Raw genomic sequence first — 27039 nt, 5'->3', positions numbered from 1 at the left:
CATGAACAGCTTTCAATTTTGTTCTCACTATTTTAATTCTCTAATTTGTTTTGAAAGGATAATGGACACTAAACGTACTAACCATTATGAAAATAAATATAACATGGCAAAATTGATTGATTTGTTTACAATATATGACATATTAGAGGAGTACGCTAGTGAGTTAGCAAGTTCATATGACAGTTATGAAAAGTACTGATTAAAGTATAATGTAAAAAGAATCATAGAAATTAGAGGGAGGAAATAGATCTCTAGAGCTTCCCTTAGCCAGTGCAGGGTTGTTCTGTACTGTGTATTATTTAATACTTTGTTCAATCACTTATATATTCCTAAGTAATGTGACTTCCATCACTTCCCTTCCACTCTCTAAAATCAAACAGACCTCACAGGCAGATTATTTTTTCTAATATGCTATTGTAATTCATACCCAACCAATTATATTCTAAATTTCATAATTTAGTCCCATTACTTTGCTAATTATTTCTCATCACCACTATTTAAACCCTTCAAATACACTGAAAGTGATCATTAGAACCTCACACAGAGCACAGACAAATGAACACAGTGCATTTACTTAAAAGGGAGTGAGAATTTACCATGCGTCAGCTACTCTGCAGTAATGGCTCACCTACTCACTCTCATTTCACAGTAAATAGAAGCTAAATTGAGGTTCTATATCCCTTACATGAAACCAGGGTTCAGCTTTCACATATTGAGGAGTAAGGGTAGGCACACAGGCAACTGCTGCAGAGCAGCTTACATGGAGTAAATCTGTCTCCTTTCAAATTGCAGTGTAATTTTCACGTGTCAATGCGCAAATAAAATGTGTAATTAGTATGTAATATACTTTAAAAATAAATACTTTTATTTATGTACATAAATAAGTATGTAATATACTTTTAAAAAATAGTTTTAGCAATGTGAGGCCTTACTTGGAGGGCACATGGCTGGCCAGTCGTTGCTGAGAACTGGAGGTCCATGCTGGATTCTTTGTGAACTTTAAAATAGGACTTCATATTTATGGACATATTCACCAGGAAAGCCTAGCTGTCTGTTCAGTTTCACTGACATAAAAGTGACTTATTTGGCCATGGAGACTGGTTTTCTGGCTTTTTGGGGTAACTGGACTATACAGACCTGATGCATGTAGATAAAAGGAGTCCAAAACTAGTGGGCACCAGGTTATGTAACATTATAATTTTAACAATTGAAGAATAATCCAATTAGGAATACATACTTATACTATTTTAATATCTTTGTCTTACGAAAACTCTGCATAACAATGTTGAGATGACATATATATATATATATATATATATATATATATATATATATATATATGTATGTATATATATATATAATAGGTATCTATTAAGTATATATTAGTGGCATATATGTAAAATGGATATATTTTAATATATATTATTAAAGCTTTCACATATATAATATTAAATATAATATATATGGAAGCTAAATGATTGTTTTAAAATATCTCATTTTGCTTCATAGGATTTACATTATAGCCTCTAGCAACACGAAGACTTACACAACTCAAGTGTATATTTATTCAAGAAAATTTGATGTGAGAATATAAGCCAAGATTTACAAAGGTATCAAAGAGCCTAGCTCCTACTTAGAGGCCTAAATATCTTTGTGAATCAGGGGTCATACTATTTAAATTTGTCAATACGTTAGGGGACTGCATTTTTTCATTGACATACATTGGTAGAATGGGGAAAATTTTCATACATGGCTTTTAGCCTATGTCTCATTTTAAGAAGTGTTTTAGGCTATTGAGGCCAGTTTTTAAAGATATTGTGGTATTAGGTCACCTAAATATTTCTAAAAATCCCACTAGGTTGCAAATTAGACAAATACTTGGCTGGGATGACTTAGACACGAGTCTCTCTATCCTGAGCAAGACAAGGATGGGACTAGATGACCTCAGGAGGCCCTTTCAATTCCTGCTTTTTTGTGATTCTAGCAGACTATTTATGTTTGTAGGCATAAAAGTATTTTAAAAGTGAAGAGACTAACTACAGATTTTCAGTACCACTTAGGTTCTTTAGGAAATATAAGACATCATGCCAAATATATCAGTATATTCCAGTATATTCTTTTAAAGTGACTTTAAAAGAGCACAAATCTGGTTTAACTGAATAATGAGGCTAATGGAAGTTAGCTGCCTAAATACCTGGGCCTACATGCCTATGTAATTTTTGACAACAGGATTCAGTCAAGTATTTCAGCAGTTTTGAAAATTTTAGCCTTCATGTTCCATACACGGTGGTTAAATGTTTATTGTCATATGTTGAAATAAATATCCACAAGTTTTGATAGATTTGTGCAGCTGGCTATACCAAGCGGGGAGGGGGGAGGATATTAAACAGCTATTGGATTACAAAGGATTGAGGAACAAATTATTTCTGTGCCTTTGAGGCCATCCTCAGCTGTGGGAGAATTCAGGTTTTGCTTAGAAAATGCATTGCAGTTTAATTCAGATTTCTCTCTATATTGAAGTGGATTATGCTAACTTTCAAATTTTGAAGTAAAAGGAGACACCTAGTGGTAACAGCTTGTTATATATTTTAAGATTGGCTAACTCAAGTGCATATGGAATTCATGTCTTCTCAATATTATTTTACCCATTTCTGCTTGGGTTTTGCTTAGTGTCATTGAAGGACTTCATATGTACAATATTATCAGAGAGAAAATGCGACTATTTACACTGAAGGAAATCTTTAGTGCACTTCCATCACTAAAACTTAAATTATTGTAACTATTACTAATACTAGTAACAAGTACTACTACATAGAAGAATAATTCAGTAAATTCAGTTAAGTAACAGAATAATTCTATTGAATTCTATGGTCAGCGCTATGAAGGGATCATAGTAACGGATGATAGCAGTCCATTCCAGTCCTAAAATAGGTCTTGGTTATCCAAAGAAAATTACATGAACAAAGTAGAAATAATTATAAAAGTAGTAAATGGACAGTGAACTGCATGTTTACTTAATAGCTAATGCTTATCAAAGGACAACATATTTCCAGCATTTCCTGTTTCATAGCCAAAGCCCAGTTATGTCTATGGCTTTGTATACTTCCTAAGTATTAAAGCTTATACATATACTGCAGCAGTCTGGCTTTGTTTGAATAGAAAACTGTGTACAAGGAGGATCACTATCTCCAAGGACTGAATTTAATTAAGAATATAGCCCTCATTGTCGAAAGAAGTGGCAGGTTTACCATAGGGTTTGATGGTCCAACAGAGATGGAAGACTAATAAAACACGGAGAAAAAACAAAAAACAAAAAAAACAACAGGCAGGCAAGAAGGGCAGAGCCACAACGGCTGCAGACACGTATCAGATAGTGATCAAACAAAGCCCTTGTTCCAGCCAGAATCAATGGTCAAAGAAATTTCATCTGCTCAATGATTCTTAACCCTTTTTAGAGGTACCCATCCATAACTTTTTGGAATTTTGTCACAGTCCATTTAAGGATGAATTAATTTCTTATAGTGTTTACCTGCATGCACCCTTAAAAGAATCTCAGAGGGTGCTAAGGGCACTCTGGAGAGCATGGTGAGGCCTGGTGCATGGTGACAGCATATGCTGCTTGGGGAGGCAGGGGTTGCAGATTGAGGAACCTGCGGTTAGGGCATTAGACACCTGAGGAAGGCAGCCATCCCTGAAGGAGGCAAAAGAGGTGACAGTGGCCACTGGTGCAGAGGCTGGTACCCAGTGAGGATGGTGGGGACAGAACCCTGCTTTGCCCTGCTTTTTCCACTACTAGCTGCTTCCCTGACCCCATCTCTTCCTGAGAGGGTGAGCATGGCCCCTACCACTGCTCCTCCAGGGACTTGAGTGCCCAAAGCTGTGGTACAATTTACAAATTGAGCACAACTGGTGTTACTAGGTGAGGCTACGGCCAGCAAATCTATTGAAAAGGTACTAACGTTTCTTTTCTGAGTAATAGGTCCCCACACATAGGCCGTATTCCAGAGATTAAGCCCGGAAAGGTCGAAGTTTTTTAGCCAAGTCTGACTTTTGAGCGTTTCTAATGGAGTGGGCACCCCTATGAGGCATGAGGTAAACACATCTTCAACTGACGTTCCACCAGCCAAACAGAAATGAGTTGTGTTCACCACTTCTTTTGCCAAGTAAATCCACACATTTTGGTTTTTCTCAAACTTTCGGTGTAACAATCCCTCCGACCCTAGAAATGCTAGACTTAGGTAAAGAACTACTTTCCACATGGCTGACGTTTAAACAAGAATTTAAGTCCTTCCACAGGTTCCACTGTCCAACGATGTCCGTTTGTGTCGGCTTCCGGTGCGACACTCTCAGCAACTGCTCCCTCAGAAGGAACTTCCGGTGCGGCCTTTACCCTGGTATAGTGGATCCACGGCTTTACCCCCTGGACCTTTACCGCTGCATGAGTGGCGAGGATTACGGGATACGGTCCCTTCCACTTGGGTTGAAGAGGCTCGTCCTTCCACGTTCGGACCAAAACTTCGTCTCCAATTTGGAACTTGTAGACTGGAGTATCTAAAGGCAGTGGAAGTCGCTCTTGGACGTACCTGTGGAGAGAAGACAACACAGCAGACAAAGAATACAAATAGTCTTTTACCCCACTTTCCCCTTTAACATGCATCTGGCTCCCGTGCGTCACCACCGGATTCTTAGGATATGGCTTACCATACATTAATTCAAATGGACTAACTCCCAATTTAGCTCTAGGGGCTATGCGCACTCTAAGCAAGGCAAGAGGCAGAGCTTCGGGCCATTTCAGCTGAGTCTCTTGGCAGAGTTTAGCCAGCTGTCTTTTTAGAGTCTGATTCATTCGTTCCACCTGTCCACTTGACTGTGGTCTCCATCCAGTGTGGAGGTCCCATTGTATCCCTAGAGCCTGGGAAACTGCCTGGGTCACTTCTGACACAAAGTGTGGCCCTCGGTCCAAGGCTAATCCCTCTGGGATTCTGAATCGTGGAATCATTTTTTTCAGCGTCACTCGGACCACTTATTCTGCTTTGCTGGTTCGGCACCCAGTCAAGGTGTCCACGAGCACTAACAGGTATTTGTAGTGTCCCTTCCTGGGAACTTCAGAGAAATCTATCTGCCAACACTCTCCTGCTAATAGTCCTTGTCTTCCTGCTCCTGGCGGAGGTTTGGGGGAAATCTTAGGATTGTTGACACAACAGACAGGGCATCTATTGCACTATTTGTTCTGCTGTTTTAAAACTTACGGTCAGCAGGTGGCACTCTTTCTTCGTTTTTGCTGTAATTAACAGCACTCAAGCATATACAAAACCTGATGGGACACTTTCTTTCCTCCCAATTTGCATTCCATGGGTGGCACAAAAGGACGATGCATCCGCTGGCCGGTGGCTCCAATTATGGGGATCTTGGTTTGTTTTTTTGATAAGGGTCCTTTAAAATTAGTCACTCTTGAATGAGTGGCTCCACTGTCCACTAAAAAATCAATGAGTTCTCCCCCCACTTGCATTCTAACCAGGGGCTCATAAGGGGAGACGGGTATCACTTAGATGTTTGCCCCCGGTCCCCATCACTCTTGGTCAGAATCCTCTAGCACCATTACTCTCTCTTCTCCATCACGTTTCTTCTCCCCCCTTTGGGGACACTCATTCTTCCAATGCTCTTCCTGCTTGCAAATAGCGCACTGATTAGGTCCCAGCCTGGGACCCTGGCTGTAGCCTCCCGGAGCATAGCTCACGCCTCCTCTATGCCCTCCTGCCCCGTCCTCTACTCCTCTGATCTACAATTGCCGCTGCCAACAATGATGCTTGTAACGACGCCTGTACCTTCATTCTCTTATCTTTTATTTCCTCCTTAACCTGATCTCGGTTGGAGTATACCTTATAAGCAATCTCAACCATTTGGCTGATGTTCATTCCAGCTGCTCCTTCAGCCTTCTGTAGTTTTTTCCTAATATCTGGGGCTGACTGTCCTATAAACAGTGTATTAAACATCTTGGCATTTTCCTGCAGCTCCGGATCTAAATCCATCCACTGTCTGGCTGCCTCACACAACCTCCCATAAAAACTGGACAGATCCTCCCTCTGGACCCTGCCGCACTTTGTACAATTTAGACAAATTTTTCTGCTTGGGGATAGCCTCCCGGAGGGCAGCCAGCACAAACTCCTGATACAGCTCTAACTCCTTCCGGCCCTCTCGGGTGTTGGGATCCCAGTCTTGATTTTTCTTAGGGCAAAGTTCATCTACATCACCGGCTAGGTGACACTGCTGTGCTATCGTGCGTGCTTTCTCTAAGACCAACCTCTTTTCTTCTGGAGAAGAGCGGCCAGTAAGGCCTGAATATCTATCCAGTTTGGTTGGTGGGTGAGGAAAATAGTAGAGAACAACTGGGCCATTGCCTCCGGATTCTGGCGATATTGGCCCACGGACTGTTTCCAATTTATCAAGTCTGCCGTGCTGAATGGCACATAGACAAAAACTGGTCTACCCTCAGGACCCACCGCTTGTCGCAAAGGGGCCTGAACTACTGGTTGGGCCCCTGATCGTAAGCGACTCACCACAGGGCTAAACGCCCCATCTCCTACAGTCCCTTCTACTGCCAGATTGCTACCACCTGCATCCGCCAGACCCGGGGATGGCACCCCAGGGCTGTCAGGGGAGGTGGGGGGACGACGGACTGGACGAGCCAGCCGGGAGTCCCTGACGAGCCGTTACAGGTGCAGTGGAAGTCCCCTGTGGTGACGCAGGTCTCACAGGATAAGACGGGGGAGCCGTGGGAGCAATTAGCAACTGCACGTCTCCCTCCTCCGGCTCCTCTGGACATACTGTGGTGACCCCCTGTAAAGCCATTACCCCGCTTCCCCTAAATATCCCACACGACTTCTGTGTAGCCCCATCCCCATATAAAGTCATATATGCCTCTACATAAAGCATCTCATCCCACTTCCCTTGGCTCCTACAAAACAACTGTAACTGCAAGATTGTGTTATAATCCAAAGACCCATTCTCCGGCCAGGCTGCAGCATCCGCAAGTTGGTACTGTGGCCAACATGTATTGCAATACCGAATCATCTGTTGTTTTGTCATAGGGTCGCTTCCAAACTTTGGCCAATTTTTCAAAATGCATCCTAAGGGACTGCAGGGTGGAATCTTGGACTGGTTACTTCCTATTATCCAACTACCGGACGGTGACCACTGCTCAGCCTCAGAACCAAACTGATTAAAGGGAGTTCACGGGACTGCCACCCGATCTCACTCGCCTAGGGCATCTACACAGTCGGAACTTTTAAAGCCGCCTCTTTTACCCGACCTATCCGTAAATCGAAAGAGACACTCACCAGTCCGTTGAGACCTCCCTCGTCCCGTCAGATTAAGTTGTTCCTCCGAGCATTGCGCCATTGTACCCCTCCACAGCTCTGTCAAACAACCAGGAGACGGTCAGACCTCCGACGAAAAAGGCCGGTGGCGCCTGGCCCTCGCGCCGTCCACAGCCATTGCCGGAGCCGAGGAGGTGGACCGGGCAAGGCGGTCAATGCGGTCCCATCTGGGTCGCCAAATTGCTGTCTCCAAAGGACAGTGTGAGTTCGTGCCCGGTGTGCTTTTGCCAATAAACACACAGGGGTGGAGGATCCAACTTAATCTTTATTGTTTCAAGTCTGCACAGAGAGGGGTGCTTGGCGATCGTTCACAAAACAAGCACCACCAGTTTCTACCTTTGGGTACCTTTTATACATATGTTTGCAAGTGTATCGCTCAGTGATTGGTTACAAGCCACTGACATAAGACGTTCTCTAGTGAGCATGTCTCTATACCTATGTTTTAGCCATGTAGTTCCTTTACATACATATATGTTTCATTAACATACTTTTGCTCTGCCCAGGGGTGTGATTTTTAGCATTATAATGAGACCTTTTTCTGAACTTCTTGCTATCTTACAGGTGTCAGGGAGACATTATCCTTCTGGTGTTAGGGAGGCATTCCAGGAATCCTCCGCATCCCACACGCTGTGCTCTGCAAGCATCTCTTAACACACACGTACCACACCCCTCCCAGCACCAGTAAGTTGCCTTAAGTATTCAGTTAGATATAGTTTGCAAAAGCTAGATATACCATAAAAAAGATTACATAAAAAGATTACATCACCGGGGGGGGGCAGATGCTGTGCTTTTCAGTTCAGTTCATTCCTCTGCTTCTCCCATGTTCTTGGAGCTGCAGAAAAGCTAGGGCTGGCACAAGATCCCTGGCTTTGTAGGGGAGCCAGCACTTACCTCCTCTCACATCACAGAGGCTGGGGATCGTGGCAACCTTTGATGGTTCACAGCACCCTGTTCGAGAATCACAGCTCCAGCTCCACTGATTCCCCCAAGTCTGGGGCTGGATTTGGGGTCACAGCTCTCTTCTTGAGTCTCTTCTGTACTATCACTGAAATCAGTTGGAGGCAAAAGTGTTCATCAACTCTGAAAAATCAGGTGACATTTATTCAGGGGCTCAAATATGGTCTTAGGTGCCCAGTCTCACATAACAAAGATTACAAAGATGTTGTCTGACCTTTATTTAAATAACTAACATCTGTATCATCAATAATAATGATCTAACTTTTACACTGGGCTTCATAAAAGAACAACAGACTGGAAAAGCTACACGCAAATACATGGCAGCAAGGAGGAGGTTAATAATGGCAACTGTTAAAATAGTACAGAGCAAATCTATACAAAAGTTTAGAAGCTGGTCAAATCATAATGACTTCTGTATGTCTATGTTCAGAGAATAAAGATTCAGAGGTTTTAAGTACAGAAGAGCCCTGTGGGATGATCTAGTCTGACCTGCTTCTCAGGTCATGCTCATCTTGCAATTCCTGGATTAGGAACAATCAATTCAACACATTCTTTATTATATAACATGCCTATGTATTATTAACACAGAACAATGGAAATGTGTGCAAGCTGTGTCCAAAGGTGGTAGAGAGGAAAGTTTTATTGACCAAATAAGCCCCTTTTGGGTTTTGAAAAGTTATTTCTTAACAAACCACATTTTGATTTTCTTTGGCTTGACCATCATTGGACTGCAACACCTTCACCCCTGAAACAACATAATTCACAGTAAGGTCAAGGCACATCACTGCAATGACACAGTAAGGTTGTTGGGGAGTGGGGTGAGGGAGGGGAAGTGAAGTGGTTTGGTTGCTGGTAAAAAAACCTGACAATAAAGAACATTATGTGAAGAAGAGATGACATTTCTAAAATACTGAACACTTACCAAATGATTACATTTCTGTTTTAGAGTGGTCTCTCTTTTAATAATACGTCAATACAGTAAAAGCCCTGTTATCCAGCATTTTACTAACCAGCATTTCTATTAACTGGAATTTCCGGCCATCCGGCTGGCCAGATGGAGGGGAGAGGAGCAGGGAAAGCTCGCACACAGTGACTGCTGCCACCACCCACCACCCTGCGCTGCTGCCGCTCCTTGTGTGGCCACTGTCACCCCCCACCCCCTCTGCTCCGCATCTGGCCAGAAACTGCTGTGCCTCAGGTAACTGGCATTTTGAGATTACTGGCACACCCCATTCCCCACTCATGCCAGAAAACAGGTCATTGACTGTACATGGATGCTACTGCTATTGCTATTCATCCATAGTTTACACCCAATGCCTACTTCTTTGCCCATATTAAAAAAAATAAATAGAATAAAAACTCATTAAACAAAAAAATGGGTTTTGCTTTAGTGGGATTGCTTTACTGTGTACAAGACAGAAACGTCCAGTTTGGATAAGGAACTTATGGTAATCAGTAGAGGATAAACTATTAGGGACAGAAGTTGTACATAAACAGGTTTAAGCAATCAGAAATTGATTTAAACCTGTAACAGAACAGAAGTTTAGTGTGCATAAACTGGTTTCAAAATGACTGAAACTGGTTTAAGATAAACCTGGTTGAATGTAGTATCAGACTTAACTGATTTGGGCCAAACCGGTTTATGAAACTTCTGTCCCAGACCCCTTCCTGGTTCAAGTTAAATCACAGTCCTGCAGCATCTAGCATGCTTTCCCACCCTGGGCTGGGCTGTCTGCTCGAGCAGTGAGGGCTGGCTGACATGGGGCAGGGGGCAAGATGAACTGGGGATGGAACCCAGTCTATAGTTGGAGTACTTCCCCCTCCCCCTACAGGCAAACCCCAGCTGGGGTCTGGGGCCAGGAAGGGGGCATTAAACACCCCTTCCCCCACTCAAACTTACTGCTGGCTGCAACTGTGGACTACAAATCCCAGAGGCACCTGGAAGCAGGAAGAGGAAGTGATGAACAACTCTGCAGAGTTCTAATGCTGTTGTTCTGGCCTGCAAACCTCAGAGACCTCAGGGGCAGCAGAAAGAGGAAGTAAACACATAGCCAGAGAGTCATGCTCTACCTCCCCCTGGCTTCTGGCCTGAGCCACTGCAGGCATGTGGCTGCATTTGCTGTCTGTTCACTTCTGTTTCAATTTAATCTCTGCATTGTAGACTAACTTGCAAAGACTGAATCAATTCAGCCTCAGGCTTTTTGACTGTCTGTACCTAGCCTTTGTGCTTCTGATTTCTGGGAAGGAACATTGTTGCTTTCTAGCATTTCTAAATGTGGGGAAGGGAAAGGGTCAGCATTAAAGCAAAATTTCTTTTATGTTGTGGTCATACTATACAAAGGGGTTGGCCTATTTAACACATCATCCTACATGACTAGTAATAAAAATCATACTGGTAGAAGGTACCCACTGAACACTGAGGTAACCTGAGCTAGCCCAAGTCCTGGATGCAGGCTCATCACAATAATGTGGAGTCCCATGTAAGCTAATTTATCCTGTTGTTCAGTTAAAACTACTTTAGTTATTTTTATCTTAATTTGTGGTGGAACGTGGACAACCAAGTAATTGGAGCCCTTCTCTTATTATTTTAAAGACTTTAGGAAACACTTTTCCAATGAGCAAAACAAACAAAAAAGACTGATATAAAAAGAAAATGCATTTAGGTTTTTTTTTTCTATTACCAATAACACTGATACCTTTGGTAGCCAACAATCTTATTTCCTCATTCCTGCAGTAGAACATTGGTTACTTTGTTAATTCCATTTTATGACAGTTTGTGAATTTCTACCAGCAATTCAATAGCCTCAGGCTGCTGTTTCATAAACAGTAGTACTCTGGTTCAGGCTGGGTTAGACCCAAAGAAATTCCAGGTGCCAAATGAAGTTGTTTTAGTGTTGCTTTCCTTTAAATGCTGACCCAAACATTACAAGTTTAGTATTGGGTGCTGTGGTATGTTTCTATAAAAATTGATGTGTTGGTTGGGATGCCTCTCTAAACTCTGATGAATTCTCTCAACATCACTAATTTTCATTTAAGCCTGTCACTTTATACTAGACTGATCCATTCAGAATTTTCCATTTGTTTTACTGCAGTTTACACATTCCAAGCCAAATTCAAAGGCTTTCACCAAAAGCTTTCACACAACTTACATGGTCTGCAGCTGGAACTGGGGCTGTAAAGGTGGCACCTGCTGCTGTTCCAAGATCTACTCTGTTGAGCAGCAAAGGCTTGTCCCTGGAGAGTCCTTATTGTCACTGTTCTGGGTTTGAGGCATGCGGTGCAGGAGCAAGTAACTGAAACTTAGTTTTCAGCAGCACTTTTGAGAGTGCTGCACAGGCAGTGTGGTCACATCCTCAGAGATCCTACAAGGAGACAAAGCTGGTGAAACACCACTTTGCTGTGGCCATCTCAATGTTAGGACAAGTTAGACTGTCCAGACTCTCCCTTAGCCTCTCCTGGATCGAGAGAAGCAGGGAGCAGCAGAAGCTGAAAGGAGTTTCCTGATTTCTGTCCCAATCCTAGCACTGTCCTGAGGTTAAAAGTACAGAAGGATCTAGTGCTCAGTGTTACAGACTGCTACAGACCCCCACATCAAGGGGAAGAAATAGATGCAGGGCTCCTGAGGCAGCTCTCAGAGACCAGAAAAGTTAAAGAGGCGGTAGTCATGGGGGACCTAAACTACCCAGACATCTGCTGGGAGACACAGACGGCAAAGTCCCACCGCTCACGCAGGTTTCTAACCTGTGTACAGGACCTCCACCTGACACAGGAGGTACACGGTCCCACTAGGGGAAATGCCATACTGGATCTGGTATTGGCAACGGGGGATGACATGGTAGGGGACCTACAGATTGGTAGCCATCTGGGGAACAGTGATCACCTAATATTAGAATTCACCATAAGACGTTGAGTGGGTAAGGTAACTAGTAGGGTGAAAGTACTAGACTTTAGGAAAGCTGATTTCAATGAACTCAGGCGATTAGTCAAGGACGCACTGCAGAGTAGGAGTTTTGAAATGATGGGAGCCCAAGAAGGGTGGCTGTGCCTTAAGGAAACGATTCTTCAGGCACAAAGCGAGACGATCCCCATGCGGGGTAAAAGAGGGAAAGGGACCAGGAGGATTCCCTGACTGACCGCAGAAATCCAGGACAGCCTAAGGGCCAAAAGGGGAGCACACAAAAAGTGGAAACAAGGAGAGATCACCAAAGACGAATATACCTCCTCTGCTCGTGCTTGTAGGGAGGCAGTTAGACGGGCCAAAGCTACCATGGAGCTGAGGATAGCATCCCAAGTAAAGGACAACAAGAAATTGTTTTTTAGATATATTGGGAGTAAAAGGAAGGCCCAGGGAGGAATAGGACCCCTGCTAAATGGGCAGAAACAGTTGGTGACAGACAGGGGGGACAAGGCTGAACTCCTCAATGAGATCTTTGCCTCAGTGTTCCTAAGTGAGGGGCAGGACAAGTCTCTCACTGGGATTGTAGAGAGGCAGCAGCAAGGCGCCAGACTTCCATGCGTAGACCCTGAGATGGTGCAGAGTCACTTGGAAGAACTGGATGCCTTTAAGTCGGCAGGCCCGGATGAGCTCCATCCAAGGGTGCTGAAGGCACTGGCCGACATCATTGCAGAGCCACTGGCGGGAATATTCGGACGCTCGTGGCACACGGGCCAAGTCCCGGAGGACTGGAAAAGGGCCAATGTGGTCCCCATTTTCAAGAAGGGGAGGATGGAGGACCCGGGCAACTATAGGCCACTCAGTCTCACCTCCATCCTTGGCAAAATCTTTGAAAAAATTATCAAGGCTCACATTTGCGAGAGCCCAGCAGGACAAATTATGCTGAGGGGAAACCAGCACGGGTTCGTAGCAGGCAGATCGTGCCTGACCAACCTATTCTCTTTTTATGACCAGGTTATGAAACGCCTGGACACAGGAGGAGGGGTGGATGTCGTATACTTAGACTTCAGGAAGGCCTTCGATACGGTATCCCACCCCATACTGGTGAACAAGTTAAGAGGCTGTGACTTGGATGACTACATAGTCCGGTGGGTGGTGAATTGGCTGGAGGGTCGCACCCAGAGAGTCGTGGTGGATGGGTCAGTTTCGACCTGGAAGGGTGTGGGCAGTGGGGTCCCGCAGGGCTCGGTCCTTGGACCGATACTCTTTAACGTCTTCATCAGCAACTGGACGAGGGAGTGAAATGTACTCTGTCCAAGTTTGCAGATGCCACAAAGCTATGGGGAGAAGTGGACACTCCGGAGGGCAGGGAAGAGCTGCAAGCAGACCTGGACAGGTTAGACAAGTGGGCAGAAAACAACAGAATGCAGTTCAACAAGGAGAAATGCAAAGTGCTGCACCTATGGAGGAAAAATGTCCAGCACACCTACAGCCTAGGGAATGACCTGCTGGGTGGCACAGAAGTGGAAAGGGATCTTGGAGTCCTAGTGGACTCTAAGATGAACATGAGACGGCAGTGTGACGAAGCCATCAGAAAAGCTAATGGCACTTTATCGTGCATCAGCAGATGCATGATGAATAGGTCCAAGGAGGTGATACTTCCCCTCTATCGGGCGCTGGTCAGACCACAGTTGGAGTACTGTGTGAAATTCTGGGCGCCACAATTCAAGAGGGATGTGGATAACCTGGAGAGGGCCCAGAGAAGGGCCACTCGTATGGTTAAGGGCCTGCAGACCAAGCCCTACGAGGAGAGACTAGAGAAACTGGACCTTTTCAGTCTCCACAAGAGAAGGTTGAGAGGTGACCTTGTGGCTGCCTATATGTTCATCACGGGGGCACAGAAGGGAATTGGTGAGTATTTATTCACCAAGGCACCCCTGGGGGTTACAAGCAATAATGGCCACAAGCTAGCAGAAAGCAGATTTAGATTGGACATTAGGAAGAACTTCTTCACAGTTCGAGTGGCCAAGGTCTGGAATGGGTTCCCAAGGGAGGTGGTGCTCTCCCCTACCCTGGGGGTCTTCAAGAGGAGGTTAGATAAGCAGCTAGCTGGGGTCATCTAGACCCAACACTCTTTCCTGCCTATGCAGGGGGTCGGACTCGATGATCTATTGAGGTCCCTTCCGATCCTAACATCTATGAATCTATGTTACAGTGCCTAACTTTTAGATATTCTTTTTGGGAATCCAGAGCCAGGAAGTTAGGCTCCCCATGCTGTGTGTCAGGAAAGTGAAGTTAGCCAGTAGGGTTTCCATAAATGCCAGAACCCTTCTTGGGATTCTCAGCCATGAACCGTCTACTGGGGCTTGGTCCCTAAACCAGGCCCTTCTCTCAAAAAACAGAAGAAGCCATTGTGCTTCTCTTGGCCTAACGTTTAGGGTACCCCACTGTGATGTGGGAGAGCAAAGTCAACTCATTTATCTGCCTTATAGGACTGAAACACCAATCTCCTGCAAGAATCTGCTATCCCCAAGAATATAATGTATTTTGGGGTAGAGCTTTCAGTATCTCTCATGGAAACTGTTCCAGTCTGTATAAAATACCTGAACATTCAGTGGGCTAGAGAAAGAAAAAAACACATCAATAGACAAATGTTTAGGACAGTCACTTAAGAGAGGAGTTCCAGTTCCTGTTGCAGTGAATTTTTAAATTTTTTTAAATTTAGGCCCAAGATTTCCACAGCTTTGTGCATTTACTTTAGTATTAGATAAAGAGGGCATTGCCACCCCTTTCACTGGCTGTCTATTGTGAGGCCAGATGCAGCAGGCATACTTTGAGAATAAGTATGAGCCCCTATCAGATACGAGCCCTCCAGGGAGATGAGTGCGGGAGTGACAAGTTTGTGAATCATGATGGAACTTCGGCAGGAGGTACATGCCCAGTTGCTCAGAACCCTTTGTCTAGCTGGGTCTTAAAAACCTCCCACAACTTCTCTGGGTAACCTGATCCAATGCTTTACTACTCTCTTTGGGAGAAACTTCTTCTTGATATCTAATTTAAACTTCCCTTGCTACAATTTGAGCCCATTTTTCCTTGTTCTGTCATCCAGCACCACTGAGAGCAGTCTAGCTCATTTCCTTTGGAACCATCCTTCAGGTACTTGAAGGCTGCTATTAAATCCCCTCTCACTCTTTCATAAATTCATAGACACTAGGGCTGGAAGGGACCTCAAAAGATCATCGAGTCCAGCCCCCTGCCCCATGGGCAGGAAGTCAGCAGGGATCATAGGATCCCAGCAAGATAAACATCCAAATGTCTCTTAAAGGCATTCAAAGTAGGTGCTTGAACCACCTAAAGTGGCAGTCTATTCCAAACCTTGGGGGCTCGGACAGTAAAGAAGTTCTTTCTGATGTCCAGCCTGAAGAGTTTGTGACCATTTGACCTTGTCATCCCTTGGGGTGCTCTGGTAAACAAATGTTCCCCCAGATCCTGGTGAGCACCCCAATAAACTTATAGGTGGCCACCAGATCACCCCTGAGCCTGCGCTTTTCCAGGCTAAAGAGTCCCATGGCGCTCAGCCTCTCAACATAAGGTCTGTTTTCCTGACCTCTGATCATGCACGTGGCTCTCCTCTGTACTCTCTCAAGCTTTTCCACATCCTTTTTGAATTGTGAAGCCCCAAATTGGACGCAGTACTCCAGCTGCGGCCTCACCAAGGCCAAGTACAACAGGAGAATGATGTCCTGGGATTTGCTTGAGAAGCATCTATGGATGCAAGCCAGCATTTTGCTTGCTTTACTAGTCGCAGCATCACATTGAAGGCTCATATTCATCTTGTGGTCAATCATGACCCCCAAGTCCCTTTTGTCCATAGTGTTAACCAGTGTAGCATTGCCAAGCCTATAAGCATGCTGCAGGTTTTTCCTCCCAAGGTGGAGAACCTTGTAGTTTTCAGTGTTAAACACCATCAGGTTCTCATCTGCCCATGTCCTGAGCCTGTCAAGGTCTGCCTAGATCAGCCTTTTGTCCTCACGTGTGGATCCTTTACTCCAGAGTTTGGTGTCATCGGTGATCTTAGCCAGTCTGCTTCTGACACCAATATCTACATAGTTAATGAATATGTTAAATAGTATACGCCCTAAGACAGAGCCTTGAGGGACCCCACTGGTCACAGCGCACCATGACAATTGACTTTGTCAGCCACCACCCTCTGGGTCCTACCTACTCTTCTATTCTCCAAAATAATAAGTCCAGTTCTCTCAGCCTGTTCTCAGAAGCCAAGTGCCCCAGCCTCCTAACCATTTTCATTGCCCTCTGCTGGACTCTTTCCAATTTCTCCACAACCTTGTGGTAGTGGGGGCTTCAAAACTAGACACATGTTCAAATTAAAATAGCATACAAAACAGGCACAAAGATGTTCTACATTAAATGTTGCCATTAACATTGCAGGGGCGGGAAATTCAAACCCCGGGCTTTAAAAGACATGGGGTGACGTAGTTCCCAGCACTTGGGAACCAGCAGAGGGAAGGAGAGGATCCAGGCACACGTGTGTCCCGCATGCACGTGTGCCCCCTTAACTAACTAACTTACTGACCCAAGGTGGAGGAGGAAGCAGCAGCAGCAGAGGAAACAGCAGCGGGGGCAGCAACAGCTGATCCCCTGAAGGTAAGAGGGGTGGAGGGACCTGGCACAGCTGAGCCAGATCCGGATGGGAAGCCCCCCGGGTCCCATATAGCTGAGCCGGTAGGGAGCCGCGCTTCTGAGCCGCGCAGCGCGAACAGAGCACACAAACAGGCACGCTCTGTAAGAGCGCGCTGGCATTTGCGCAGGCGTTCACGCCGGCGGGCGGGCAGGAAGGGTCCAGGAGAGAGACTCCTGTATGGGTAGGGTGTAGACACCAGACAGATCTACAAACAGCAGCTTAGAATGGTGTCAATGAGGAGTGCTGCTAGGGCCTCTGCCCAGGGGGCCAAGCCTACCCAGGAATGGTCTGAGGCCTCCACCCAGACCGAGCCCATGGGGGAGCTGATGTCCCCCTACCTCCTGGCCTGCAGGGGATCCCCAGCAGGGCCGGGGGGGGCAGAGATTGGGGGCCCCCACACCTGTCCGGCAGGAGCCCATCTTAGGGCTCTGGAGGCGCAGGTGAGGGAGCTCCGGGAGGAGGTTAGCAGGCTGAGGGGTATCAGGGAGGTGGAGGATGAAATTGACGGCTATTTCTTTTCCCTGCAGGACCAGGCACCTAAGGAAGAAGCATCCCGGGGAATGCCTTCCACAGCAGAGTGGCAGACGGTCACATCCAGGACCAGAGCTGCTCGCAGCGAACAGGTACCAGTTCCTCCAGTCTGACTGGAGAACAGGTACGAGGCCCTGGCGACCCTGCAGGAGATGGAAGGGGAGGAGGAAGCCCTTGGGCAGGAAGCATCACCATATTCTCCACGTTCTGAACAGGTCAAGAGATCCAAGCGGACCCAGAGGAGGAAGCGATGAGTGCTCGTCATAGGCAACTCCATCCTGAGAGGTATAGAAGGACCCATCTGTCACCAGGACCCCTCAACACGAGAGGTATACTGCCTGCCCAGAGCAAAGATTCGAGATGTGACAGAAGTAATCCAGGCCAGGATCAAGCCCACCGATTACTACCACATGGTCCTAGTCCATGTGGTTACTAAAGATGCGGACAGGAGAACCCCCGATCACCTCATGGCGGACTACAGTGCTCTGGGCGGCGTGCTGAGGGAGTTCAGTGTACAGGTGGTATTCTCTTCCATCCTACCAGTGAACAGATGCGGAAGGTGGCATGAGAACTGCATCAGAGAGACCAACTGGCCGCTTCGGCAGTGGTGTCTCGAGGCAGGCTTCGGCTTCCTGGACAACGACCCACACATTATGATGAGGGACATGCTCAGTTGGGATGGGCTTCACCTGTCCCCCAAACGTAAGCGTGTGTTTTCTTCTAGGTTGGCGGATCTCCTTCGGCGGGCTTTAAACTAGGCTCGTCAGGGGGAGGGGAAGATGAGGGCGGGGGAAGCTGTGGACCATCAAACCATGTGGCACCCACAAGGACAGCCCAGCCTGAAGAAGGAAAACATTGGGAACCTGCAAGCCATGGGGAGACCAGCACTACAGCACAGATAAGCAACGAGAAGGTAAGAAAAAAGGGGCCCCTTGGGACTCGGAGCGGGGGGGCAGCAAAGGCACCAGTCACAGGGCTCAAGTGCCTATATACTAATGCTAGGAGCATGGGGAACAAGCAGGATGAACTAGCGCTCCTGCTTGCACAAAACACCTATGACTTAGTAGGGCTAACGGAAACCTGGTGGGATTCTTCCCACAACTGGGCGGTTCATATTGAGGGTTATAGATTGTACAGAAAGGACAGGGTGAGGAAGAAAGGGGGAGAGGTTGTGCTCTATGTCAATGAGCAATATACATCGACCCTCATCAAGACGGAATCAAAGGATGAGGAAGTAGAAGGATTGTGGGTTAGGCTATATGGGGGGCAAGGAGAAAAGGGATTTGGTGGTAGGGGTCTGCTACAGACCCCCACACCAAGGGGAAGAAATAGATGCGGGGCTCCTGAGGCAGCTCTCGGAGACCAGAAAAGCTAAAGAGGCAGTAGTTATGGGGGACCTAAACTACCCAGACATCTGCTGGGACATGCAGACAGCAAAGTCCCACCGTTCACGCAGGTTTGTAACCTGTGTACAGGACCTCCACCTGACACAGGAGGTACACGGTCCCACTAGGGGGAATGCCATACTGGATCTGGTATTGGCAACGGGGGATGACATGGTAGGGGACCTACAGCCATCTGGGGGACAGTGATCACCTAATATTAGAATTCACCATAAGACGTCGAGTGGGTAAGGTAACTAGTAGGGTGAAAGTGCTAGACTTTAGGAAAGCTGATTTCAGTGAACTCAGGCGATTAGTCAAGGACGCACTGCAGAGTAGGAGTTTTGAAGTGATGGGAGCCCAAGAGGGGTGGCTGTGCCTTAAGGAAACAATCCTTCGGGCACAAAGCGAGATGATCCCCGTGCGAGGTAAAAGAGGGAAAGGGGCCAGGAGGCTTCCATGGCTGACCAGAGAAATCCAGGACAGCCTAAGGGCCAAAAGGGGAGCACACAAAAAGTGGAAACAGGGAGAGATCACCAAAGACGAATATACCACCTCTGCTCGCGCTTGCAGGGAGGCAGTTAGACGGGCCAAAGCTACCATGGAGCTGAGGATGGCATCCCAAGTAAAGGACAACAAGAAATTGTTTTTTAGATATATAGGGAGTAAAAGGAAGGCCCAGGGAGGAATAGGACCCCTGCTAAATGGGCAGAAGCAATTGGTGACGGACAGGGGGGACAAGGCTGAACTCCTCGACGAGTTCTTTGCCTCAGTGTTCCTAAGCGAGGGGTAGGACAAGTCTCTCACTGGGGTTGTAGAGAGGCAGCAGCAAGGCGCCAGACTACCATGCATAGACCCTGAGATGGTGCAGTGTCACTTGGAAGAACTGGATGCCTTTAAGTCGGCAGGCCCGGATGAGCTCCATCCAAGGGTGCTGAAGGCACTGGCCGACATCATTGCAGAGCCACTGGTGGGAATATTTGAATGCTCGTGGCGCACAGGCAAAGTCCTGAGGACTGGAAAAGGGCCAATGTGGTCCCCATTTTCAAGAAGGGGAGGAAAGAGGACCCGGGCAACTATAGGCCACTCAGTCTCACCTCCATCCTTGGCAAAATCTTTGAAAAAATTATCAAGGCTCACATTTGCGAGAGCCCAGCAGGACAAATTATGCTGAGGGGAAACCAGCACGGGTTCATAGCAGGCAGATTGTGCCTGACTAATCTAGTCTCTTTTCATGACCAGGTTATGAAACGCCTGGACACAGGAGGAGGGGTGGATGTCGTATACTTAGACTTCAGGAAGGCCTTCGATACGGTATCCCACCCCATACTGGTGAACAAGTTAAGAGGCTGTGACTTGGATGACTACACAGTCCGGTGGGTGGCGAATTGGCTGGAGGGTCGCACCCAGAGACTCATGGTGGATGGGTCGGTTTCCACCTGGAAGGGTGTGGACAGTGGAGTCCCACAGGGCTCGGTCCTTGGACCGACACTCTTTAATGTCTTCATCAGTGACTTGGACGAGGGAGTGAAATGTACTCTGTCCAAGTTTGCAGATGCCACAAAGCTATGGGGAGAAGTGGACACGCCGGAGGGCAGGGAACAACTACAGGCAGACCTGGACAGGTTAGACAAGTGGGCAGAAAACAACAGAATGCAGTTCAACAAGGAGAAATGCAAAGTGCTGCACCTATGGAGGAAAAATGTCCAGCACACCTACAGCCTAGGGAATGACCTGCTGGGTGGCACAGAATTGGAAAGGGATCTTGGAGTCCTAGTGGACTCCAAGATGAACATGAGTCGACAGTGTGACGAAGCCATCAGAAAAGCTAATGGCACTTTATCGTGCATCAGCAGATGCATGACGAATAGATCCAAGGAGGTACTTCCCCTCTATCCGGCACTGGTCAGACTGCAGTTGGAGTACTGCATGCAATTCTGGGTGCTGCAATTCAAGAGGGATGCAGATAACGTGGAGAGGGTCCAGAGAAGGGCCACTCGTATGGTTAAGGGCCTGCAGACCAAGCCCTACGAGGAGAGACTAGAGAAACTGGACCTTTTCAGCCTCCGCAAGAGAAGGTTGAGAGGCGACCTTGTGGCTGCCTATAAGTTAATCACAGGGGCACAGAAGGGAATTGGTGAGTTTTTATTCACCAAGGCACCCCCGGGGGTTACAAGAAATAATGGCCACAAGCTAGCAGAGAGCAGATTTAGATTGGACATTAGGAAGAACTTCTTCACAGTTCGAGTGGCCAGGGTCTGGAACGGGCTCCCAAGGGAGGTGGTGCTCTCCCCTACCCTGGGGGTCTTCAAGAGGAGGTTAGATGAGTATCTAGCTGGGGTCATCTAGACCCAGCACTCTTTCCTGCCTATGCAGGGGGTCGGACTCGATGATCTATTGAGGTCCCTTCCGACCCTAACATCTATGAATCTATTATATGGTTTGATAAATTGGCTAAATGTGTGAATATTAGAGTTTATTGTGTGATTAACATGTCAACTGCACAATAAATGTAACATCTTCCAAGAGGCTTTAAAGCCTTAGAATTTTTAGTACTTCTAAGATTGGAATGAGGGTTTTGAGTGTCTTAATTTTGGACTTAGGTATCTAAGGTGTCAGCAAAGCACCAAAAATCCTGTTGTGAATCAGACTTCTGGCCTCTAGCTTGCAGATAACAGTGATTCCTAAAATAAGAGTAGGGTGATCCAGCCAATTCTTTCCAGCCCCACTTCACACACAATTTTGCCAATGTGCCCCTGGACTTATGCTCATGGGGTGGGTAGAGTGAAAAGCCTGATTAGACAAATGAGATAATAGCTCTGATTCTCTCTCTTAAATTGTCTTTAAACTGGTGAGGCAAGCCTTGGTGGGGTATGTAGACTAGATTGCTTTAAAGTACTGTAAGTCTCCTGTCATCTTATTTAAATCCATTCCCATTGCTTTCTAGGAGACTATGCTGTTTTAACTTTCATCCCAAGTAGCCAGAAGGTGGAAAAAATGTTTCACTTTCATACTTGGTAGGGTAGGAAGGGACCTAAGCAGATCATCAAGTCCGAGCCCCTGCCATGGGCAGGACAGAATGCTGGGGTCAAATGACCCCACCTAGGTGATTGTCTAGCCTCCTTTTGAAGCTCCCCAGGGTAGGGGCAAATGCCACTTCCCTAGGAAGTTGGTTCCAGCTCCTAGCCACCCTGACTGTGAAGTAGTGCCTCCTGAACACTGCCTCCTTACAACACTGAAAATATCTGACCGCTCATGTAGGTTCCTAGCTGAGTTACAGGACCTCCATCTAACCCAGGAGGTGCACAGTCCCACCAGGGGAAATGCCTTGTTGGACCTGGTCTTGGCCATGGGCAATGACCTGGTGAGTGGACTGCAGGTTCTCGACCACCTGGGCGATAGTGATTATTACCTACTAGAATTTACCATTCAGCACAGGGTGTCAAAGGACTGCAGTGAGGCAGCAGCCCTGGACTTCAGGAGGGTGGATTGCAATGAGGTAAGGAGACTAGTCAGGGAGGCACTGAGGTTTCGGAGGGGAGGGGAGTTGGGAATCCAGGAAGAGTGGTCATTCCTTAAGGAGATGATCTCCAAGTCCAAAGGGTGACAATCCCAATGTGGATCAAAGGGAGCAAGAGTGCTCAAAAGCCCCAGGGATCACCAAAAGCATCCAGGAACATCTCAAAGCTAAAAAGGAGGCATACACCCAATGAAAGGGAGGGGCCATCACCAAGGAGGATTACACCTCCATTGCTTGAGATTGTAAGGGGGCTGTTAGGAAGGCTAAGGTGGAGACAGAACTGGGACTAGCTACCCGGATCAAAGATAACAAGAAGTCCTTTTCTAAATACATAGGGGTAAAAAGAAGGTACCAGGTAACATGCGGTCTCTGCAGGACACCCTAGGTAAACTGGTGGTCGCACCAGATGACAAAGCTAACCTCTTTAACAATTTCTTTGCCTCCATTTTTCTGAGCAGGGACCGGGTCATCCCCCGCACCAGGATCCCCGACAGACCCAGGTGAGGCACAGCCAGGCCCAGGGTCAGCGAGGACCTAGTCGGGGAACTTCTGGTGGGACTAGACATGTTCAAATCAGCAGGTCCTGATGATCCTCACCCCAGAGTGCTGAGGGAATTAGCAGAGCCCATTGCAGGACCCCTGGCACAGCTTTACGAGCACTCATGGTGCTCTGGTGAGGTGCCAGAGGACTGGAAAAGGGCCAATGTGTTCCCCATTTTCAAAAAAGGACCCAGGAAACTACAGGCCAGTTAGTCTTACCTCAGTCCTGGGGAAGCTCTTTAAGAAAATTATCCATATTAGGGGCAACCAACATGGGTTCATTAGAGGCAGGTCCTGTCAGACCAACCTGGAGCTTTCTATGACCAGGTCATAAGATCCTTGGATGCAGGTGTCACGGTGGACGTAGTCTTTTGACACTGTCTCTCACCCCATTTTCATTAAAAAATTAGGCGACTGTGGCATCGATGCCTACACAGTCAGATTGGTCACAAATTGGCTGGAGGGCCACACCCAGAGAGCGGTGGTGGGTGGGTCATTTTTGACCTGGAGGGATGTGGGCAGTGGGGTTCCCCAGGGCTCGGTCCTTGGGCCCGCACTGTTCAACAACTTCATCAGCAACTTGGACGAGGGGGTGAAAAGCACCTTGTTCAAGTTCGCAGATGATTAAGATGTGGGGAGAAGTGGGCATGCTAGAGGAGAGGGACAGACTGCAACTAGATCTGGATAGGTTACAGGGCGGATGAGAACAGGATGGGTTTCAATACTGACAAGTGCAAGGTATTGCACCTGGGAAGGAAGAACCAGCAGCACACCTACAGGCTGGGGAATTTCCTTCTCATCAGCACAGAGGCAGAAAAGGATCTTGGAATCATTATTGATTCCAAGATGAACATGGGTCACCAATTTGGCTAACCGCACTTTGTCATGCATCCACAGATGCATCACGAGCAGGTTCAAGGAGGTGATCCTCCCCCTCTATATGACATTGGTCAGGCCCCAGTTGGAGTACTGCGTTCAGTTCTGGGTGCTGCACTTCAGGAGGGATATGGCCAGCATTGAGAAGGTCCAGAGGATGGCCATTTGCATGATCAGGGGCAGTAAGGCAGGCCCTATGTGGGGAGGCTAAGGGACCTGAACCTGTTCAACCTCCACAAGAGAAGGCTGAGAGGGGATCTGGTGGCCATCTATAAACTTACCAAGGGGGACTAATGGGGAATAGGAGAGACCCTGTTCCCCCGAGCACTACCAGGAGTAACTAGGAATAACGGCCATAAGCTCACTGAGAGTAGGTTCAGGCTAGACATCAGGAGGCATTACTTCACAGTCAGGGCGGCTAGGATTTGGAACCGACTTCCAAGGGAAGTGGTGCTTGTTTTTACCCTGGGGGTCTTCAAAAGGAGGCTAGACAATCACCTAGCCGGGGTCGTTTGACATCAGCATTCTTCCCTGCCCATGGCAGGGGGTTGGACTTGATGATCTGCTCAGGTCCCTTCTGACCCTACCAACTATAAAACTGTGAAACAGTGCTATGCAGGATAATGCTATACACAAAAGACTGAGCTTTCAGAAAGGCATCATTGTGACATGTAGATTATCATGTGCACATTCAGTTGCTTGCCATTACTTGTGCAGGGTTTACATTATCACATTTAATAGATGTTTTTGAAGGGTTTTTTTTTCCTACAGCAAACTCCAGGATTTGTGATTTAGGTAAATCTTCATGTTGAAAACAACCTGAAAAAAATCACAAGACTTAATTCCCCTTCCTCCTCCCCCTCAACAAATTTCCTTCAGGAAGGGTGTTTTTGAACCTTGGTGTTGCTTTTCAGAGGTCTCTGTTCCTGTCACCCTTGACTTTATACCTAGGTTATATTAATCAAAGCACAGTAAAATAGTGACTGACAGAAGCAGAGATAATCCTGAGGACAAATTGAGGACTACCCCATTAAGAGATCTGTTGATGAGGACTTGTTACTAAAAATACTCATGATAAAAAAATGCAGAAAGAATAATCCTGCTATTCTACTCAAGCAAAATTCTTATTAAATTTAATAACTATCATTAAGGCAATTGCAGAGTCTTCATAATGAAGTTGAGATTTTCTGGAAGTAGTGTTAATATATTAACAATCCCAAGGGGAAACCCAGGATTTCCCACTTGAAGGTTCAAAGTGCAAACCTCTATTTTGGTTCACATTGTGAAGAGCCCGTTACTTTTTAATAATCTAAAACAGGGTTGTTGTTTTTTCACTGGAGAAAGAAAATATAAGACAATGAATTATAGACTAGGCTCAACAGGAGAGAGCATTACTAACACATAATAAAAGCCAGTTGTAGAGTTCAAGATAGTTGAATTAAGCCAAGTTGATCCTTTATGTAATGCTGCTGAATTCCTTGGATTTACATCAAAGATCTAAGCACTTTTGAATAGAAAATAAAGCCAAGCTATAATAATTTTTCTTAAAGGGTAAGAATCACCAACTAGGACTGTGCAGTTACCATAATAAACTATCATATTTTCAAGCAAAGCATGCATTACAAGGGCCAGATGGGGACTGTGAAAACCAGCCTTTAAATGCTTTTATTGGACTCTTTTATCGGGATATCACAAACATTGATCTGCCCCACCTTTGAGTATTTTAAAATGACAAAAATAACAAAAATTGATCTGCCCCCACCTTTGAGTATTTTAAAATGACCTAAATTGTTTATTTAGGTTGGTAAGGCTTAAGTAATATTCTATATTGGCTCTGGAAGACCTTGTTGATTTGAGCTTTTTACATACAGTATTTCTCTGTGTGATGTATTGTGGGCCAAGGTTTAATTTTTAGTCATACTGCTCACCAGGGATCCTGTTTTTCTCTGATTAAAAAAAAATCCTGAATTTCCAGATTTAAAAAGTAACCCAAAATCCACACTATTTTGTGATTAAAATGAAATGCCACTAATATATATATATAGTGGTGTTGCATTTAAATCACAGAAAAATGTGTATTTTTATTTTTAAATCTGAAAATTGGGGATTTTTTTTTTTTATCAGTCAGAGAAAACCAGAATCCGTGCTGATCACCAGGGTTCTGGGCTTTCTGTTTCCTATGGTAAAACATGGATTTCCCCTTTGAAGGGGAAAAATGTGGATTTTCTCCTTTGAAGTGGGAAACCAGGTTTCCCCCTGCAGACTGGCAGAGGTCCAGTCTGTAAGGAGCTGCTTGGGACTGGGGGGAGTGGGGAAAGGGTGACTGGAGGCAGCGGGCACCTCATTCCTGTCTGCATGCACACACATGGCTGGCAATACAGCCAGGCAGGGTGCGGGAGTAACTCCTGCAGCTGCCTGCAGGTAAGTCTTTGTGGGATGCGGGGGAGTATAGGCAATTCAGGAGGGAGCACAACTCTGTGCCACCATGGCCACCCCTCTGCTTCAAGGCATTGGGTCTGGCTGGGTGCAGCCCCGTGCCCCGCAACCCACAGCATTGAGATTGAGGTTGTGACTTGTGTGGAACCCACATGGTGAGAGAGGAAGGCGGGGCATGCTACACCTCTGCCCACTGGGTCAGGTGCACTTGGGGCAGGGTTGGCAACTGGGGCTGGAGGAGCTGTTCAGCTGGGGTGGTTCATGGTGCCTGGAGTCAGGGCACCCAGGGCACTGGGGGAGATAATATGCTCAGGGTGGGGTGGACACATGGAGCTGGTGCCAGCTGCCCCCAGGGCCTATGTTCTGGGTTTGGGTCCAGGGTTCAGGCTTCTCCCCGCCTCCCCTTGGCAGTGCCTGTTTCCATGCCATGGGCCCCAGGGTGCCTTGCGCTGGGAGTTGCCCATCTCCCATGCCAGCATCCTCTGCTCATTGCACCGCTGTTCTGCTGTGCCCCCTGGCACCAGTCTGGTCTGGCCTGCAGCAGCCAGCTGGTGGCTCCACTAGGGCTAGTGCTGGACGTGGCAGTGGGGCTCATGGGATGTGCTGTGTGGCAGGGCATGATGAGAGGAGGGAGAGGGAGAGCTGGTGCTGCCAGGCCGCATGCCACCCTGCCCTGCCTGGAGCCCCAGTATCCCTGGGGGAGTGTAACCCTTGCATGCCTGGCTGCCACATCTACATCACGGGAAGGGATCTGTTGGCAGAAGCTGAAGCCACATGGGTAGCTGCCACACTGCAGCCCACCCCCTGCGTGTGCTGGGGCACTT

General features: G+C 46.8%; 1 long non-coding RNA gene across 1 annotated transcript in view; it reads right to left on the bottom strand.

Annotated features, from left to right (window-relative positions):
* Nucleotides 1-16: 16 nt before the first annotated feature.
* The window catches only part of LOC109281854 (uncharacterized), a 41776-nt gene continuing 14753 nt past the window's right edge, over nucleotides 17-27039 (bottom strand). Inside the window, exons 2-3 of the long non-coding RNA XR_009459168.1 lie at nucleotides 8268-11695; nucleotides 17-4583 (exon numbers count right to left, since the gene is read on the bottom strand). This is a non-coding gene — a long non-coding RNA (uncharacterized LOC109281854). The remainder of the gene's footprint in view (nucleotides 4584-8267; nucleotides 11696-27039) is intronic.

This window comes from Alligator mississippiensis, chromosome 1 (assembly GCF_030867095.1).
Source record: "Alligator mississippiensis isolate rAllMis1 chromosome 1, rAllMis1, whole genome shotgun sequence".
In the NCBI taxonomy this organism is placed as follows: domain Eukaryota; kingdom Metazoa; phylum Chordata; order Crocodylia; family Alligatoridae; genus Alligator; species Alligator mississippiensis.
The sequence above is the reverse complement of the archived record's forward strand: the minus strand, read 5'-3'. Positions and strand labels throughout refer to the sequence as shown.